The following is a 21,357-nucleotide window of genomic DNA, read 5'->3' on the forward strand; positions in this document are numbered from 1 at the left end:
CATCATTTGTATAGTAAGAAATGTCATGTTTATACTGATCATAAAAGTTTAAAGTACTTAATGACTCAAAATGATTTGAATTTACGGCAAAGGAGATGGTTGGAGTTGTTAAAAGATTATGAGTTAGTGATTGACTACCATCTAGGAAAGGCGAATGTGGTCGCTGGTGCTTTAAGTAGAAAGTCATTGTTTGCTTTTAGGGCTATGAACACCCAGTTGTCTTTAACTAATGATGGTTCGATTCTAGCTGAGTTGAGAGCTAGACCGACATTTCTTCAGTAGATTTGTGAAAATAAAAAATGTGACAGTGATTTACAAGCTATAAGAGTCCAATGTGAATTGGGTATTGAATCAGATTTTCAGATTGGTTCCCATAAGTGTTTGATGTTCTGAGATAGGATTTGTGGTCCCAAAGATACCGAGTTGATTCAGATGATTTTGCATGAGGCACACAGTGGTTATTTGTCAGTTCACCTTGGTAGTACGAAAATGTATAATGACTTGAAGAAATTGTATTGGTGGCCAGGTATGAAAAGACATATTTCTAAGTTTGTTTCGAGATGTCTGATTTGTCAACAAGTAAAAGCTAAACACCAAGTACCTTCGGGTTTACTTCAGCCTGTGATGGTTCCCGAGTGGAAATGGGATAAAATCACTATGGACTTTGTGAGGGTTTGCCCTTGACACCAAAAAAGAAATATGCCATTTGGGTTGTGGTTGATAGGCTAATGAAGTCGGCTCATTTTATTCTAGTATGTACCGATTACTCACTTGATAAGTTAGGTGATTTGTACATTAGTGAAATTGTTAGATTGCATGGAGTGCCTATCTCGATTATATCAGATAGAGATCTGAGGTTTACTTCGCGGTTTGGGAAAAAGTTGCAAGAAGCTTTATGTGTAAAGTTAAACTTTAGTACCGCTTTTCATCATCAAATCGATGGTCAGTCTGAGCGAGTAATTCAGATTCTTGAGGATATGCTCAGGTGTTGTGTTCTTGAATTCGACAGTAGTTGGGAAAAATATCTACCTTTGTTAGAATTTGCTTATAACAATAGTTTTCAGTCGAGTTTGAAAATGGCACCTTATGAGGCATTGTACGGTCGTAAGATTCGGACACTGTTGTATTGGACCAAACTCAAAGAAAATCAGATTCGCGGAGTCAATTTAGTCAGAGAAACTGAAGAAAAAGTGAAGGTAATTTGTGATTGCTTGAAAATAGCTTCGGATAGACAGAAATCCTACGCGGATTTGAAACGAAAAGAGATTGAGTTTTAGGTCGGGGATAAGGTATTCTTGAAAGTGCCTCTGTGAAATAAAATCCTTAAATTTTTCTGGAAGGGTAAGTTGAGTCCGCATTTTATTGGACCGTATGAGATTACCGAAAGGATAGGGCCGATAGTATATCGGTTAGCTTTTCCATCTGAGTTGGAAAGGATTCACGATGTGTTCCATGTGTCTATGTCGCACCGATACTGATCAGACCCTTCACATGTGATTTCACCGACTGAAGTTGAGATTCGATCGGATATGACTTATGGCGAAGAGCCGGTTAAAATTTTGGCTCGGGCAGTCAAACAATTGAGAAATAAAAGTATTGCCCTTGTGAAAATTTTGTGGCAAAGACATAGGGTTGAAGAGGCTACATGGGAACCTGACGAGGCCATGAGAAAATAGTACCCAAACCTTTTTACCGGTCATATTTTTTAGGATGAAAATCCCTAAGGGAGGAGAGTCATAGCATCCCGATTTTTGGGTCTAATCAAAATAGTGGTTTTGGGACCATAAATCCAAAGTATAAACAATTTTTTTATGATTATGTTGAGGTCTATGGCATGTTTGCATGATTGTGTGAAAGTTTTGTTAAGAAGTTTTATTGTCAAAGTGTCCAATTTGAAAGTTAGGACTAAACTGCAAAAGTTGCAAAATATGTGATTCTAGAAGCTTTGGGCATGAAATAGCTATGGATTATTAATTAGAGGTTCTCAAATAGCAATTTGACCAATTTCTATTTTTATGGACAAAAATGAACATGAATAGGTAAAATTTCAAAGTTTAGTAAAAAGGGCATTTTGGTCATTCGGTTAACAAAAGAATTAAAAGGGAAAATAAAGCCAAAATTATGCTTATCTTCTCCCCTTGGTGCCAAAAATTGAGAAGTCTCCACAGCTAGGGTTTTGGTCACTTCCAAGCTCGATTGTAAATCCGTTCTAACCCAGTTTTTAATGTTCATTACATTTTTGAAGTTGCTATCAACCGATCTAGCCATTTCTACCATTTATTTGAGCTAGGGTTGATGTCTAGGGTTTGACCCATGTGTAACATGCATGTATTTTGTTGTTTCATGGTAGATTCTGAAAGTTTGATGCGTGAAGCATCTTTTACAAAGTGGTTTTCAATGAAATCATCTAAAAACGGCTTGTTTGTAAAACTTGTACAAATGGGTTGTAGAAATGTGATTTGATGAAAAATGTGGGATGATATAAGCATGATATAGGTTTGGCTAGGCTTGGGTAACAAAGAAAATGAGTACATTTCATTTTACGAACCGAAGGACTAATTTGTAAATATGTAGAAGTTTAAGGACAAAATTGTAATTTTGTCAAAGTATGGTTTTTGGACTGATTTGAACAATGCGGTAATTAAATGAGCTAAATTTCCTATTAGATTAAGAAAAATAGAGTCCAGACCTAGACTGGGGAAAGAACAAGGTTGTGGACTAAATTGAATTAGTTAGCTATATTTTGTACCGAAGTAAGTTTATATGTAAATAATGCAATATTATGATCATATTTTTTATACATTAATATTGTATGAATCGTATAATTGATTCGATGAACATATTTGATAAGTTCCGAAAAGAGAGAGGAAATCCCGTTTGAACCATAGGAATAGAATAGGATACGAGTGACATGTCACTAAGACCCCATGTGATATATATGATTATGTGATCCGGGTATTAGTCATGTACGGCCTATCGGTGCCTAGGTAGTCCGACATTTGTTGCGGATACCTGACAGCTTAGGTAAGCAACCCGTGTAGCTACGTCTTGACCGTCAACTTGTGTGAACAGACCCATGATTAGCTCGAGAGCGAGCCTTGATGTGATATGAAATATGAGGTAGCTTTGGCTACATATGTGGCATTTGTGTGCAAAGACCTTTCATATATCCGTTTAGTATTCTAAGTGTTCAACAAGTATGTCAAAAATGAGAAAGAGTATGTTAAGTCACGAGTTGGTACAGGTATGTACGAATAACTCATAAGAATGAGCTTGTTAAGTGATGAACTTTTGGTAAGATTAAGAATTATAAAGTTATGCTTATGAAACTATGATGATAAATATGTGATTTATGTTAAGTTAAATTGTATAATATTAATGCTAAATGTTGCTTAATAATGTTTATTATTTCATGTAAACTTACTAAGCTTTATGCTTACTCCCCTTCCTTTTCATTTTCTTATAGTATCGCCAAGCTAGCTTGGGAATAGGAGGACGTCGGAGCTTGATTCACACTATCAAATTAATCCTTTGGGTATTCATGATTTCACATTTTGAGTATGGCCTGTATAGGGGACTTGGTCTTTTTATTTACGTGTCATATTATTTTGTCCAAGTGTGTTGGCTTATAATGATTTCATGATTCATTTTTTATATGGCCATGAGATATGGATTATATTGATTATTGGGTTGTAAGCCTATTAATACATGAAAGCATGTGCCTATGCCCTTGAGATGAGGTTTGCAATTGTGTATATGATGGATTATGTTATTGTTCATGAATGCTTGTTGATTTCATTGAGATGTGTTGGTACGATGATAACTAAGGTCTTAATGTGTCAAATGGAAGTAAACTTATAATTCTTAATGAATGAGAATTTATAGGCTTGGGTTTCACAAAGTGTGGTGTCTTGTGTATGTACTAGTTGATATTATATTGTCATGATCATGACTTGTTTGAATGTGTCTAAGTACTCACTTATACCATATTAAGTTCCTTTGAATTTATGTATGTGTTTGAGTATATAAGGGTGGCAAATGGCTTGGAAAATAGCCTCAAAATTGTCCACACGAATAGACAAACGGGCATGTGACTAGGCTGTGTGTGACACATGGTCTACCCCATGGGCGTGTGTTCCGGCCGTGTGTCCCCTGCACTTTAATTTTAGTAACAAAATGCTCAATATTGTATACACAGGCATGAGACACGGTCGTGTGTCTCGACCATGTGCCGTATGAGGGACACGGCCTTAGGACATGGGCGTGCCCTGGCCGTGTGAAGTCTGTACCTATTTTGTGAAAAATTATGGAATTCAATCATCCACATGGGTGTGTGCCTTGGCCGTGTGACCTCATTTAGCACATGACGTCGTAAATAGAGAGTTACACGGGCAGAAGACACGGGCGTGTCCCAAGCCACACAAGTGTGTGTGACCACATGGCTTACCCACACTGGCGTGTGACCTACCAAAGCATGAAAATTTTCTAAGTGTTGTAAAAATTTTAAAAGTTCTCTGTTTAGCCCCGAACCACTCCCAATGTATGTTTTGGGCCTCGTAGACTCTTAATAGGGACGATATGAATGTTTATGAAAAGTTTTAATTTGGATGGAAATTTATGTCTCGCTTCACATGATTGCTTGTGTATAAAACTGGTAATGCCTCGTACCCTATTCTGATGTCGAATATGGGTAAGGGGTGTTACAATTTGTTTCAAATTCATTGATGATTTGGAGCTTATACTACAAAAGAAAAAAAGGACAAGAAATAGAAATTACAGCAAGAATAATGAGAAAAGAATATAAGATAAGGATTAGGTTTTTTTCATTTAAAATGGATTTTGGAGGTTTTTGAGAGGGTGTAGAGTTAAAGATTTTTTAGAAATAGATTTAGAGTGTTGTTGTTTAAATAAAACTGGTGTTTTAAGGTTAGAAAATTGGGTAAAATTAAGTTTGGCCTTCGGGTTTACATTACAGGTCGGGTCAACCCTGTAAAAAATTACAGCGATGTCACGACACAGGGGTTCTGTGTCACGACACCCTTTACAAGTTGTTGATGTCGCAACATCAGGGTTCAACGTCACAACACACCTTGAAATTTTGGGATTTGAGGGCTACTGTCTTCAATGTTGTGACACAGGGGTACTTGTGATGCAACATTGACTGGATTTTTAAAATCCTTTTGATTTGGCCTCAGTGTTGCGACACAGAGGTGACATGTTGCGACACCAGCCTTGTTTGGCCCTCTTTCTTGAATTCCAAGGTGCTCGCTACATACATAACCTACTTCTGAATAGTTTAAATAAATTGAAAACCTAAGCTACTTGTACTAGTATGTAAGCCTATTATAATACAATAATTTACAAAAGTTAACATGATGTAAGGAGGATCAGGTGTTGTTGTCAAATTCATTTGTCAGATCTATTAATATATCTTTGAATGTTTTGTCCTTTGGTTGTCTATCAGAATTTTTCAAACATCTATCATACCATTCCACCGTGCTCTATTTATCCCACTCTCAAAATTTGGTCTTTCCTCTTTCATTGATCATAGAAAACACCTTTCTCCGATCAAGGTTGTTAGATAAATTTATAGACATTTTATAGCATACTTGTCATGTAAAACCCCTAACCCATCTTCGTTGCTGGATTCGGGTTATAGAGCATTAAGATGCATATCAAATACAAATAACACCATTTAAACATACACTTGTTAATTACAAATTAATAATTCAAATCAAACAATGTTCTTATCATACAAACATTTACATGTCTTACATTGAGTATATGAGACCTAAAAATGACTTTGGAATCAATCAAGAATCAATCTGAATTAAAAAATAAAATATGAAAAATTTTGAAAACAAGGGCTAAACGGTTGTGTGGCCAGGCCATGTGACAAAGCCCAGGCCATGTGGCTCAAGGACATGGCCATGTGGCCAACCATGTATCAAACCGTGTAACACTTTTACTTTACACTCAATTATAACAATTCATAATTAAATTTCATTAATAAATATTCAATTGTAACACAATTTAAACAATTAGAAATCACCATAATTCATAAACATATAACTTTATTCAATAATGCTAGGACCTTACCTAGATTATGCTTCCGATTGACTCGCAGTGACTAATTAGAAATTTTCTCTTTTTCCCGGTTAACCTCCGTACGATTTAATGCTTGATCTCTATAATAATTAAATTCAATATATCAAATTCAAATAAATATTTCAACTCATTTTATGCATAGGGCCCTTAAGTTTTATTAATTACAAATTTCCCTAAACTTTTACATTTCTCACAATTTTGTCCTATAGCAACCCAATTTCAATGAAATCGGAACAGTGGTTTCGGGACCACAAATCCGAGCAGAAAATAAAACTTATTTTAATTTTATTACATGGTCTGTACTATGTTAGAAATGTAATGTGAAAATTCTGATAAGAAAATTTTACCGATTATGTGTTTAATTATGGGAAGGACCAAATCGCATAAAATGAAAAAGTTAAATTCTAGTAGCTAGAAGGATTAAATAGCTATGGATTTCAAAAATTGAGGTCCTTATATGGTAATTAGACCATTAAATAAAAGTATGTAGATATTTTTGGTGACTCATCCATGAAAATTTAGAAAAAGAGCAAGGACTAAATTGGAAATTGAATTAATTTAATTAATTAAAAGATGATAAAAGAAATATCATCTTATTTTATGTCATCTTCATCCCCAAATACATGGAAACCCTAGGAGAGAGAGAAGAAACCTTCTTGGCTTAATTGGGTAAGTTTTCTTGTCCCGTTTTTAGTAATTTTGATATTTTTGAAACCGGGATAGCTTAATCTATCTATTTGAGGGATCAATTTGAAAAGTTATCAAAGTATGAAAAATATTTCATGGACGAATATGCTAAAAATTTGAAATTTATGGTAGAAAATGAATGGTTGTTTGATAGATAAATAACTTTTAGAAAGTGATTTTTGATGAAAACATGATTTAGGGACTAAAATGTAAAGTTGTGAAAATTGAAGAAAAATTCTGAATTTTATAGAATGTATATGCTGTAAATTTTATAGTGTACATTGCATAAATTTCATTTTCCGAGCCTAAGGACAAAATTAGAATTTATGGAAAAGTTGGGGGCAAAATGGTAATTTTGCCTAGGATGTAAATTGAGTCCCTTTGCGTGTGAAATGTGATAAATTGATGAATAAATTCACTTATATAGATCTGGATAATACAAATTTGAAGCTAGATTGAGGAAAAGAGAAAGTTTCAGATTAGTAGATTTATATACGCGAACAAGTGTCGAGGTAAGTTCGTGTAACTTAATTGAGCTTGTAAATATGATAAATTGAATGTTGTGTTGTATGGAATGTGTTTTATATTTATGTGACTTAATTTGATTACATGCTTGAGATTGTTTGAGAAAGGTTAAATTTCGTTTGAATATTGGATTTCGATGGATAAATGAAATTTCCTTACTGAATGAGGTCCTCCATTATTACTGATGGGATTTAGCCTGAACTGGTAATCCTGATATAATCCCTCTCGAGCATATGTTACAATTAAGATTTAGCCTAGACTGGTAATCCTAATTGAGCTCTTCTAAGCATATATTACAAAAAAGATTTAGCCTGGACTGGTAATCCTAATTGAGCTCTTCTGAGCATATATTCCAAAAAGGATTTAGCCTGGACTGGTAATCTTGTTATATGTTATGAGGCTCGAGAGTGTGCTTTCTGATTAAGTGCCCTAATGGCTTCTCCTAAATATGAATTGGCAGGTTATTAAAGTGCACACCTTGAGTGTACTGTTTGAATATCCATCGAAATTTCATTGATTCAAAGGATAAAATACTTGACATGATATGAGAATTATGAGATGAAATGAATGATGTCTTGAAATAATATAGTATGATGAGCTCATCTATGCTTACTTGATGCATATGTGAACATTTATGTAACTAACTTGTTTGATTGAGTGTATGTGTATAGGTAAATTTGCTAAATTGATGAAAAAGCATGTTATTGAATGCTTAATGTTAATAAATGTAAATTGGTAAGTTTTAATTCCTCTTATATGAACTTACTAAGAATGTAATGCTTATTTAGTTTTATTTTCCCTATTTTATAGTGCTTAGAAGCTCGCGAAGGTTGGAGATCAGTTGGAGCATCATCACACTATCCTCAAACTTATTTTGGTATAAATAGTACACTTATTTTGGTATAATGGCATGTATAGGCTAACTTGGCCATAGATGGCTTAAATATGTTATTTGTAATCTAGCCATTGGAATGACTAGTAATGGTATGTTTTGGTACTTATAAAACATAATGTCATAATAAACACTTATGTATTAAGTATAAATGACCAAATGATGTTCCATGTTTAGGTTAAATAAAGGTGAGAATTTAAACATGTATGGATGCTATGTTATCTCATATTAAATGTTAAAATTTGTTTAAAATCAATGCATGGATTGGTTGGTATTTGGATGTAAGTTTTGGTGCAGGATAATGGTAAAATTTTAGGTGAGAAATGAAGCTAGAAATGGCTTTATTTTGTCCACATAGGCATGTGTCTAGACTGTGTGTAACAAACGGCTTGGTACATGGGCGTGTAGTTAGGTCGCATGTCCCCTAAGAAATAGATTGATCAGAATTGAGCAAACGGGCAAAGACACGGGCGTGTGTCTCGGCCGTGTGTGCTACACAGTTTGGAACACAGAAGTGTGTCTTGGCTGTGTGAAACCTGCACCTAATTTCAAAAAATTTAATTAACCACACGGCCTGTCACATGGGCGTGTGGCCAGCCGTGTGGTACAAGTTAGAGAGTTACCTAGTTTTGAACATGGCCTGCTGCACAGGCGTGTTCTAGGGTCACATGGGTGTGTCCCTTGGACCACACGAGCGTATGAACCCTGTAACTTGGAAATGATTATGTATGATGAATATTGAGATAGTAGAACTCCCGGGTGAACCTTAGGAACAAATCGGATATTCATGCCATGACATTTGAGTTATTTGTGTACTAGTGTAAGACATGTCTAGGACATGCATCGGCCACATTATGAGAGCCAGTGTAAGACCATGCCTGAGACATGGCATCAGCATTGAGACGAGAGCTAGTGTAAGACATGTCTAGGACATGCATCGGCCTCGTGACGTAAGCCAGTGTAAGACATGTCTGGGACATGCATCGGCTACGAGATGTGTCAGTGTAAGACCATGTCTGGGACATGGCGTCGGCCTCGATTTTAATAGTTAGTGTAAGACCATGTCTGGGACATGGCATCTATTGGATGGATGAGTTACTGTAAGACCATGTCTGGGACATGGCATCAACATTATACCCTATATTTGAGGCTTAATGAATATCCGATAGCCTTCCAAATGGTTCAACAGTTAGAGTTACAGTTTAAGTTAAACAAGAAAAGAATAACCATGTTGTGAGTGGTACAGGTACCTATTTGAAATGCATGAGATGTAAGCTCAATGTATGCTATGTGAATTGTATTGGATAGTGATGAGTAAGTTGTGCTTATGCATACTTTTGTGTTATGAGCATGGTGTTGAATGGTAAAGTTGTTGTTATATATTTATTTGCATGCAACTTACTAAGCTTTATGCTTACTCCCTTTCCTTTCCATTTCCTTATTGTGCCGCCCATTTGGCTCAAGGATCGTCGGACGTCAGAGGCCTCGATCACACAATCAACCGAAGCACTTGGCATAGTTAGATCTTTCATTTTGATTATGGCATGTATAGGACCCTGACTTTTGAGTTTCGTGTCATTGTTAGTTTGAAAAATGTGTTGGCTTACTTTAGCATTTGATTCATTTTGTATAAGGCCATGGAAAAATGTCTAATATTGAAGGTTATTATTGAATGCAAGCTAGTCCTTCATGAATGTAAAATTGTTGGCATGGATGAATATATGTGATGTATATAGATCTTGACTATGGTTGGTAGTTGTGAAAGTCATACTAAGTTAGATTTTGTTATGTTGTTTGGTGTTGGATTGTGTTTTAGGGTGTCAAAGGGCTTTGTAGATAGCCTTATATTGTCCATACGGGTAGACACACGGACGTGTGTCTAGGCCGTGTATGACACACGGTCAGCCCCATGGGCGTGTTGCTTGGCCGTGTGTCCCCTGCACGTAAATTTTACAAGTCAGTATGCATGGTAGTAAACAGACGAGAAGAGACATGGCAATGTGTCTCAGCCATATGGAGGACACGGCCTCTAGCCACGAGCGTGTGCCTCGGCCGTGTGCCCTAAATTGGATGCTGACGTCAGAAACAGAATGTCAAGGTTTTTAGACACGGGCGTGTCATGGTCCGTGTCATGGCCGTGTGAGGGACACGGGCCATAGGCATGGGCGTGTGTCAGGCCGTTTGAAAACCCCTGTAGGTTTGAATTTAGATTTTAATTCACACGGGCATGGGACACAGGCGTGTCCCTAAATGTTTAGGTTGTGTGTGTCACATGGGCCATCAGCACGGCCATGTTGTTACGACCACATGGGCGTGTACCCTGTTTCAAGAACTATTTTTATAAATTCAGTTTAAAGATCCGAGTTGGTTCCAAGTGGTTTCCAACGAATGTTTGAGGCCACATAGGCCCGTATTAAGAAGATTAAACAAAGTTCGAAAAAATTTAAATTTGGTCAAGTCTTGATGACTCGAAAAGGTTAAAATACATGTGTTAAGTGAGCTGATGCCTCGCATCCCGTTCCGGCGTAGGGTTCAGGTGTGGGGTGTTACATTTAGTGGTATCAGAGCTATGGTTTAGTCGGCTCTAGGACTAACCTAGCATGAGTACGAGTCTAGCTATACATGCTATAATTGTATAATGATAGTGTGACGAATCCTAACGAGATAAATTGTGTTTTTATTATGTAGCTACGGCGGTTGATGTGGAGAGTAATGTGCCAGCTCCAGCCGAAGGGACCGCTCCAGTATATAGTGGGCCCGTGACGATGAGTCAGGGCAGAAGAGCTAGGGAAGCTTACCTCCATATGATGGATGCGTGTTACTCAGAGTTTATTCGAGTGAATCCGAATACGCCACCTCCCCCACCTCCCTCAATTCCTCAACCCGTTCATATAGCTCCTCAAGGAGTATAGATGGCTAGGAGAGAGAACCTCCACTAGACAGAATCCGTAAACATAGGACCGAAGAATTTTGAGAAAATATCGATGATGACCTAGAAAGGGCTGATTTTTGGTTGGAAAATACCATCAAAGTATTTGATGAATTATTGTGCATGTCAGAAGAGTGTATGAAGCGTGTAGTGTCACCCCTACGAGATTCAGCTTACCACTGGTGGAATACTCTTATGTCAGTCGTACCGAGAGAGTGGATAACGTGGGAATTCTTTCAAGAAGAGTTCCGAAAGAAGTATATTAGCCAAAGGTTTGTAGGCTAGAAAAAGAAGCAGTTTTTAGAGCTGAAGCAAGGTCGTAGAACGGTGACGGAGTGCGAGCATGAGTTTGTGAGACTCAGCAAATATGCACGGGAGTGCATATCTACGGAAGCCATCATGTGCAAAAGGTTTGAAGATGGTTTGAATGAAGATATCCGTCTTTTAGTTGGCATCTTAGAATTGAGGGAATATGTGGTGCTTGTAGAAAGAGCATGTAAGGCCGAGGAGTTGGCTAAAGAGAAGAGAAGAGCTGACATTGAGTCCCGAGACTCAAGGAAAAGACAGTTGAGGAAATCACAGTAGACCTCATCTAAGAGATCGAGAGAGTTTCCTACCTAATCGAACGCGTCAGTAGGATTCTTGAATAAGAGCAAGAACAAGTAGAATACGGCTTCTAAAGCCCAAACCACTTTTATCGTGAGTGTCGGTAGTGCTCAGCCAAATAGGCCGAAATGTTCGCAATGTGGTAGGCATCATTTCGGTGAGTGCCGAGGGAACGAGAGGGGTTGCTTCAAATGTGGATCTCTAGACCACTTCATCCGAAACAATCCCGAATTAGAAGATAAAGAGAAAAAGCAAGATGTGAGGGCTAATAATGCTCCTTCAAAGCGTAGACCACATTAGAACCCTAGAAGTGGGGCTAACAGTAGAGGTGCACCAAGAGATGTTGCAGTGAGGTCCGAGGGCAGAGCGCCTGCAAGGACCTATGCGATACGTGCCCGTGAAGAGGCAGAGTCTCCTAATGTGATCACGGGTACCTTTTCTATCCATGATATACCTATTGTTGCTTTAATTAGTCCAGGGTCTACCAACTCTTATATCTGTATGGAATTGATACCTCGTATGAACATGATAGTAGAGTCTACCGAATTTGTGATAAAAGTGTCGAACCCTTTAGGCAGACATTTTTTAGTGGACCAAGTGTGTAGAAATTGTTCTTTGACAATTAGAGGTCACTGTTTTCTGGCTAACTTGATGTTATTGTCATTTAATGAATTTGATGTAATCCTTGGGATGGATTGGTTGACTTCTCATAGTGTTGTAGTGGATTGTGGAAGAAAAGTTATTGAGTTGAAGTGTGGAACTGGGGATATTCTTCGGGTTGAATTGAATAGAACGGATAACTTACCTGTGGTGATATTATTCATGTCGGCAATGAGATGTTTGAGAAAAGGGTATGAGGCTTATCTTGCTTTTGTGCTGAATACTCAAGTGTCTAAGTCAAAAATTGAATCGATACCAGTGTTTTGTGAGTTTACAGATGTGTTTCCGGAGGAATTACCAGGATTACCTCCTGTGAGGGAAGTTGAATTTGGAATTGAGTTAGTCCCCGGTACGGCACCCATCTCAATTGCTCTGTATACAATGGCTCCTACAGAGTTAAAGGAGTTGAAACTACAACTACAAGAGTTAACTGACAAGGGTTTTGCAAGAATGAGATTTTTCCCGCGGGGTGCCTCGATACTTTTTGTGAAATAGAAAGACGGGTCGATGAGGTTATGTATAGACTACAGATAACTTAACAAGGTGATAGTGAAAAACAAGTATCCCTTGCCAAGGATCGATGATTTGTTCGATCAGTTGAAGGGAGCTACCGTGTTTTGTAAGATCGACTTAAGGTCTGGCTACTACCAACTAAGGGTTAAGGAGCAAGATGTGTCGAAAACTACATTTAAGATGACGTATGGGCACTACGAGTTTCTTGTTATGACCTTCAGTTTAACAAATGCCCCTGCGGTGTTTATGGATTTGGTGAACCGCATTTTCTGGCCGCATTTGGATAAGCTCGTAGTGTTCTTTATCAGAGACATACTGATTTACTCACGGGATGAGAGTGAACACGCGGAGCATTTGAGGACGGTTTTACAAACTTTGAGAGATAAGTAGTTATATGCCAAGTTCAGTAAGAGTGAATTTTGGCTTAAAGAGGTAGGATTCCTAGGACACATCGTGTCAGGAGATGGGATCAGAGTTGACCTGAGTAAAATCTCAACTATAGTTGAGTAGAAACCATCGAGGAATGTAACAGAAGTTCAAAGCTTTTTGGGTTTAGCAGGGTACTACAGAATATTTGTAAATGGGTTCTCGATAATAGCTACTCTAATGACAAGGTTGTTACAAAAGGATGTCAAGAATGAATGGATAGAGAAGTGTCAACAGGGTTTCGAGAAACTAAAGGCTTTGTTGACCGAAGCCCCAGTTTTAGTGCAACTGGAATCGGGAAAAGAGTTTGTGGTGTATAGTGATGCATCCTTGAATGGGTTAGGGTGCGTGCTTATACAAGAAGACAAGGTAATAGCCTATGCCTCGATATAGCTAAAGCCACACTAGAAGAATTACCAGACACACGATTTGGAGTTGGTCGCCATTATGTTTGCATTGAAAATTTGGAGACACCATTTATATGGCGAAAGATACTGAGTGTTCACCAACCATAAAATTCTCGAGTATTTGATGACTCGGAAGGAGTTGAATCTACAGAAACGAAGGTGGCTAGAGTTGATAAAAGACTACGAGTTAGTGATTGACTACCACTCAGGAAAAGAGAATGTAGTTACCGATGCATTGAGTAGGAAATCATTGCTCGCCTTGAGAGTTATAAATGCTCGGTTGTCAGTGACTGATGATGGTTTGGTTCTGGCAGAGTTGAGAGCTAGACCGACATTTCTGCAAGAGATCTGTGGAGCTCAGAAAGGTGACAAGGATTTACAAGCTAAGATGGTTCAGTATGAGTCGAGTGTTAAATCGAATTTTTGAATTAATACCGAAGGTTGTTTGATGTTCCAAGATAGGGTTTGTGTACCCAAAGATAATGAGCTCATTTAGAAGATTTTACGAGAGGCACATAGTGGATGTTTGTCTATCCACCCGGGTAGTATGAAAATGTATAACAACTTGAAAAAATTGTACTGGTTATTGGAATGAAAAGACATTTCTGAGTTCATTTTTAAGTGTCTAATTTGTCAGCAAGTGAAGGCTGAACACCAAGTACCCTCAGGTCTACTTCAGTCTGTGATGGTTCCTGAGTGGAAGTGGTATCGAGTAACCATGGATTTTTTGTCAGGGTTGCCTATGACACCAAGGAAAAAGGATTCAATTTGGGTAATTATTGATAGACTTACTAAGTCGGCACATTTTATACCGGTGCGTACTGACTATTCCCTTGAGAAATTGGTCAGTCTTTATGTTTCTGAGATAGTGAGACTTCATGGAGTGCCCTTGTCAATTATTTCGAATAGAGATCTACCTTGCGGTTTTGGAGAAAGTTGCAAGAAGCCATAGGAACGAAATTGAATTTTAGCACGACTTTTCATCTGCAAACCGACGGTCAGTCAAAAAGAGTAATTCAGATATTAGAGGACATGTTACGGTGCTGTGTCTTGAGTTTCAGGGTATTTGGGAAAGGTATCTACCGTTGGTCAAATTCGCCTACAACAACAGTTATCAGTTAAGTTTGAAAATGACACCTTATGAGGCATTGTATGGGCGTAAGTGTCGAATGCCTTTATATTAGATCGAGTTGAGAGAGAATTAGATTTACAAGGTCGATTTGGTCAGAGAGACTGAAGAGAAGGTTAAAGTGATTCGTGACTACTTGGGAGCCTCTTCGGATAGATAGAAATCCTATGCGGATTTAAAACGAAAGGAAATCGAATTCCAAGTCGGTGATAAGGTGTTTTTGAAAGTATCCCCGTGGAAGAATTTTTTTAGGTTCGATAGAAAAGGCAAGCTAAGTCCACAGTTTATTGCACCTTATGAGATTATTGAGAGAGTAGAGCCTGTTGCCTATCATTTAGCTTTGCCCTCAGAATAGGAAAATACTCACGACGTGTTTCATGTGTCCATGTTGCATCGATATAGATAGAATCTTTCGCATGTGATTGCGCTAACAGAGGTTGAGATTAACTCGGACGTGACTTATAGCAAAGAGCCGATTAAGATTTTGGATCGAGATATTAAGAAATTAAGGAATAAAAGTGTAGATCCCGTGAAGGTTTTGTGGCATAGGCATGGAGTCGAGGAAGCCATATGGGAACCCGAGGAGATCATGAGAGATCAATACCCGAACTTATTTACTGGTAAGATTTTCGGGGACGAAAATCCCTAAGGGGGAGAATTGTAACAGCCCGATTTTGGGCTTAGTCGGAATAGTGGTTTCGAGACCACCAATCCAAAGTCAGAGAAAGTATTTTCTTATTTTAGAGTTATAGCATGTTTATATTAGTGCATGGAAAATTTAGTGAAGTAATTTTAGCGTTTGTGAGCTTAATCTCAAAAAAGGACTAAATCGCATAAAGTTCAAAAGTCTTGAATTGATAGCTAAGGGTGTTAAATTGTCATAAAACTTAAATTAGGGGGTCTTTAAAGGGAAAATAGACCCTTGGGTTTTAGCTTGGCTGGCCATGAGACAAGAAAACTAATCTAGTCAAAAGGTTAGGTAAATTGATGACTTAATGTTGTCTAGAAATAAAATAAAAGAAAAATGTTTTCATCTCTTCTTACCTTTCCTTCTCCCACCGAAAATTTTAGCAAGAATAAGGGTTTGAAAGCTTGAAAATTTTAGCAACTTGTAACCCTCTCAAGTAAGTGATTTTGATGGTCTTTCTTGATTTTGTATTTTTAGAACCCTTGTAGCATAAGCTTTCAAATGAGGGGACTATTTTGCAAAATGGTTGAAAGTCTAGGGTTTTACCATGAGAGTGTTCATATTGTTTTCTAAAATTTTATGGAAGAATATGAGTTATGGTTGTGTAATAAACAACTTTTGTGAAGTAGTTTTCAAGGAAACCGTAACTATAGACCATTTTGCATAAGTTGAAAATTTGATTATAAATGTGAGGAATAATGGAAATTTTGGGCTGCTATAAGAGTATAAAGGGTTCGGATAGGCTTAAGATATGAAGAAGTTTGATAAAAATTGATTTTCGGACCTAGGGGTAAAATGGTCATTTTGTGAAAGTCTAGGGGCAAAACGGTCATTTTGCCCAATTATGAATTTTTGAGTGTCTAGATTAATATGCTAATGAGATGAATGAATTTCTATCATTTTAGTTCAAGATTACGAAATTCAGGTCTAGACCGGGGAAAAGCAAAACAAGTGGACTAAGCCGAGCTAGTCGGCTACATTTTCTACACCGAGGTAAGTTGTATGTAAATAATACAACTACATTGTTATTGTAACAACCCGAACCCGAGACCATCGCCGGTGTTGGACGCGAGGGGTTAACGAGCCAAGTCCTCTTAAAGCACCGACCAATTTGGCATTTCCAGACAGGCTGGAAAACTACTCACTTTTCTTGCACACTTTGTTGACAAGCACGTAATGACCCAAGGGGTTTGACACCCGAATTACAAACTCAGTAGACTCAATAGGCAAAGTCTTACTGGATGCTAAGGTTTCACATATATAAGAATGAGTAGAACCAGGGTCAATCAAAGCAATCACATTAGTATCGAAAAGAGTGAAAGTACCGGTAATAACATCTGGTGAGGCAGCATCCTCGCGTGCGCGTATGGCATAAGTCCTAGGAGGAGCACGAGCCTCGGGTCTTGTTGTAGCATCTCTCGATCCTCTCTGACCGCCACTAGCATTACCCGCATTTCTGGATGGCCTACCTCGAGCAGTGGTGGCACTCGGGTTTCCACTTTGACTTACATTTTGTTCAAGCAACCTCGGGCAGTCCTTGATAAAGTGGTCAGCCGATCCACACTTATAGCAGGAGCGATCACGAAACCTACAGCTCCCCGAATTCCATTTGCCACAATGCAGACACTCTGCTCTCTCTCGGCGATCATTTCCACCACTGGCGATCGAAGTGACTCGTGTGGTCATAGGGGGTCGATCGCGATCTCGTCTAGAAAAGCCCGAAGCGCCTCTAGACCGGCTCACATCATCTCGAAATCTCTTCGATGCCTGTTGAAGAGACTTTCCCGAGGACCTCTTTCGAAATTCTCCAGTTCCCACATCAACTTTTTGTTTCTCCTTTCTAAGCTCTTCGGCTTTACAAGCTCGCTCAACAAGTACTACGAACTCTCGTATTTCGAGGATGCCAACGAACATCCTTATATCATCATTCAGCCCATCCTCGAAGCGTTTACACATAATAGCTTCGGACGAAATGCATTCTCGCGCATACCGGCTAAGCCTCACAAATTTTCATTCGTAGTCGGTAACTGACATAGAGCCTTGCTTAAGATCAAGAAATTCCTTTCGCTTTTGGTCGATGAATCTCTGACTGATATATTTTTTTCGAAACTCGGTTTGAAAGAACTCCCAAGTCACTTGCTCAGAGGCACCACAAGTCGAGTACTCCACCAATAGTAGGCGGAATCGCGTAGCAAGGAGATGGTACACTTTAAGCACTCATCGGTGTACAAGATAACTCATCGAGCACCGGATAGTGTTGTCCAACCAAAATTCAGCTTGCTCGGCATCGTCATCATCCGTAGCTTTAAATTCAATGGCCCCATGTTTTCGAATCCTATCGACTGGAGGCTTACTTGACCTTATTTGGTCAGTTACTAGAGGTATTGTAGGTGCGGGGGTTGCATTAGTCAAAAATGGAGGTTGTGGAACAGCCATGTTAGTTCGAATGTATTGGTTGAACTAATCATTCATCACGCTATAAAAGGCTTGCCTAGCCTCATCATTCGGATTGCTGGCCATAGGTTGAGAGTCCGCCGGCGCTGTCCCTTGCGCGGGAGCAGGTGCCACACTCTCCACATCCTTAGCTATTGCTCGGTTGGGATCGGGATCCATTGCTATAAACAAACACAAAGTCAAATTGTCAGAAATCACCACACTATCAATTCATCACTTAATGGCATGTATAGCTAGACCCCAAACATATCACGGTAGTCCTAGAATCGACTAAACCGTAGCTCTAATACCAATAAAATTGTAACACCCCGAACCCGAGACCATCGCCGGTGTCGGACGCGAGGGGTTAACGAGCCAAGTCCTCTTAAAGCACTGACCAATTTGGCATTTCCAGACAGGCTGGAAAACTGCGTCACTGTCGCCTTAAAAATCATATCTCGAGTTTCAAAACTCAGAAACTGATTCCGTAAATTTTCCCTGAATTTAGACTCAAATATCCTTCCATGTATTTATTTCTAGAATTTTTGGCCGGGCCAATTGGTACATTTTATTAGTTAAAGTCACCCATGTTACAGGGATCGACTGCTCTGACCTTCGCGTGTTACAACTTGAATATCTCTCTGTACAGGGGTTTAATACTGGTGCCGTTTGTTTCTAATGAAACTAGACTCAAAATGGAATCTGAAAATATAATGCATGACTTCTAATTATTTCTGGATAATTTATAGTAAATTTTTAAAGTCGCGACAGGGGACCCAGAAACCGTTCTGGCCCTGTCTCACAATAACTTTAATATCTCTTAATATGTAACTCCTATGACCGTTTCGTTTCTTCCATATGAAATTAGACTCATCAAGGCTCATTTACATAACTTATTCACTATTTAATACCATTCCTAAAAATTTTGGTGATTTTTCAAAACAACACCACTGCTGCTGCCAGCATCTGTTTTCAAGGTAACCTTTACCTATTTCATGATTTCCACGATTCAATTGCCCCTCTTTGCATACATAGCACAAAGTGTGATCATGATTAACCATTCCAATGGCTAATCTTCTCAAAACAATTCCATACCCCATAATGATCAACATACAACGATTATAGTATCATACTAAAAACGTATATAAGTCATTTTCGCATGGCTATCCAAGTTTACACAAGACCAAAAGGTACATGACCTTCAACAATAGGGTAGTCCTATACATGCCATTTCAAAGTTCAACCAAAATTATACCAAAATGGAGGCTTTGATAGTGTAGATGACTTCGACTTTAATGATCCTGAATCTGATCGCTAACGAGCAAAATCTATAAAACAGAGAGCCAAAGCAACGGGGTAAGCATTTTTATGCTTAGTAAGTCTCAAGCAATAAAATCAGCTTTAACTAAAGCATTACATTCACATAGCCAAATGAATCATTTCATTAATACACCTTCACATAATCATACTTACTTCACACTTCATCATTATTACTTTGACAAGATATCAACCAATTCAATAGCTGAAAACTCGTTAGTCGATTGAGCGAATGTTGCTCAAACATATCGACTTTTCCAATGCACATATAAACATACCTTATCCTTTGGGCTTTTCAAGCGTACTAATTAAATTTATTACAGCAACCAACGCTCACCTCCAGCCCAAGCTTCTTCGGAATACAACCGGATATAACCACATGCACGAATGCCTTCGGGTTTTAGCCCGGATAGAACGACTTGCACAAATGCCTTCGGGTATTAGCCCGAATTTAACAACTTGCACGAATGCCTTCGGGTCTTAGCCCGGATATAGTCACTAGCACAATTGCCTTGGTCTTAACCCTGATATAATTACTAGCATAAATGTCTTGGGACTTAGCCCGATATCATTCAATTGCTCATGCACACACATACATCAATAATCATTACACATCCATGTTTCATTTTCGTTACTAAGGCTCAAACACAAACATATCACTAGCATAATCGCCTTGGGACTTAGCCCGGTATCATTCAAATACTCATACACACATAAATCAATAATCATTACACATCCATATTTCATTTCACATAATTCGAGTAGGGTCATTTCTTGAGGACTTACCTCGGATGTTGTCGAACGGCTTCAACGGCTATTCGATCACTTTTTCCTTCCCTTTATCGGATTTAGCTCCCCTTTGCTCTTGAGCTTAACGAATACAAGTAGAAGTACTCAATATTTTTATCAATAATGTTTACTAGTCAATCACATTCGGCATCTCATATCTCTCACTTTATTATGATTTATCATTCAACCTTTGAACCAAAACGCCATTATATGGCCACATATACATACATCCATATATTTAAGCTCAAGAATCTTAACATAACATCAAGTGCTCAAATTACTCATGTGGCCGATTATACATGGCCATAAATACACAAAATCAAAAATAATTTCAAGGTTTTTCCCACTATACAAGTACTAGGCCGAATGTACATGCAATTTCACAACATTCTTCAACAAATTTCTTCTTTAAACAAACATATTTATCACTTTCTTCATAACCAAAATATCATGTGCAAACATATATACACATATAGGTGCAAGGCCGAATTTCAAGGTGTCCATAACCATCCAAACACAAATTTTTAACTAACATACAAGAAGCATAAACCATGCTCATGAATGCATCATGGCCGAATACATCACAATCATGCCCCTTTCAACTTCGGTCATGGTTAAACAAAAAAAAACTCAATGTCTTACTCAAGATTGCTACAAAGAAATTTCAAGAGTAGACAATCCATCATTGCATGCATCATTAGCAAGCTTCACCTTTAGCATGCAATGGCTTTAACACAATAACAACTTTGGCCAAATACCATTTCCATGGCATAACAAGGATTTGAACCATGGCTAACATGAACATCAAGTTAGCAACTAAAACATGCATGAATCTCATGACACAACCTCATACATACCTTAATCTTGATGCAAGTTTAGCCAAATCTCCTTCTAGATCTCTTCTAAACCAAAAATGAAGCAAAATCCTATCTTCTTCCTTAGTATTTTCGGCCAAAAAGGAGAGAACAAGGATGAACAATTTTTTTTCTTGTTTTTCTTTCACTTGCACGGCAATGGGGGATTGCTACACTCTCACACACATTTTTTTTTTATTTCTCTTCCCACATCTAATTATTTTATCACTTAATACATCATGCATTAACAAAACATGTCATAACATGTTTTCTTTGCCCATAATTCCTTGCCATGGCTGGCCACCACCCATAAAAAGGGGAATTTGACATGCAAGTCCATTGTTTTGCATGCATGCTTTAATTAGTCATCACACAATTCCCTATCGTACTTTCA

The sequence above is a fragment of the Gossypium arboreum genome, chromosome 3 (assembly GCF_025698485.1).
Source record: "Gossypium arboreum isolate Shixiya-1 chromosome 3, ASM2569848v2, whole genome shotgun sequence".
Lineage (NCBI taxonomy): Eukaryota > Viridiplantae > Streptophyta > Magnoliopsida > Malvales > Malvaceae > Gossypium > Gossypium arboreum.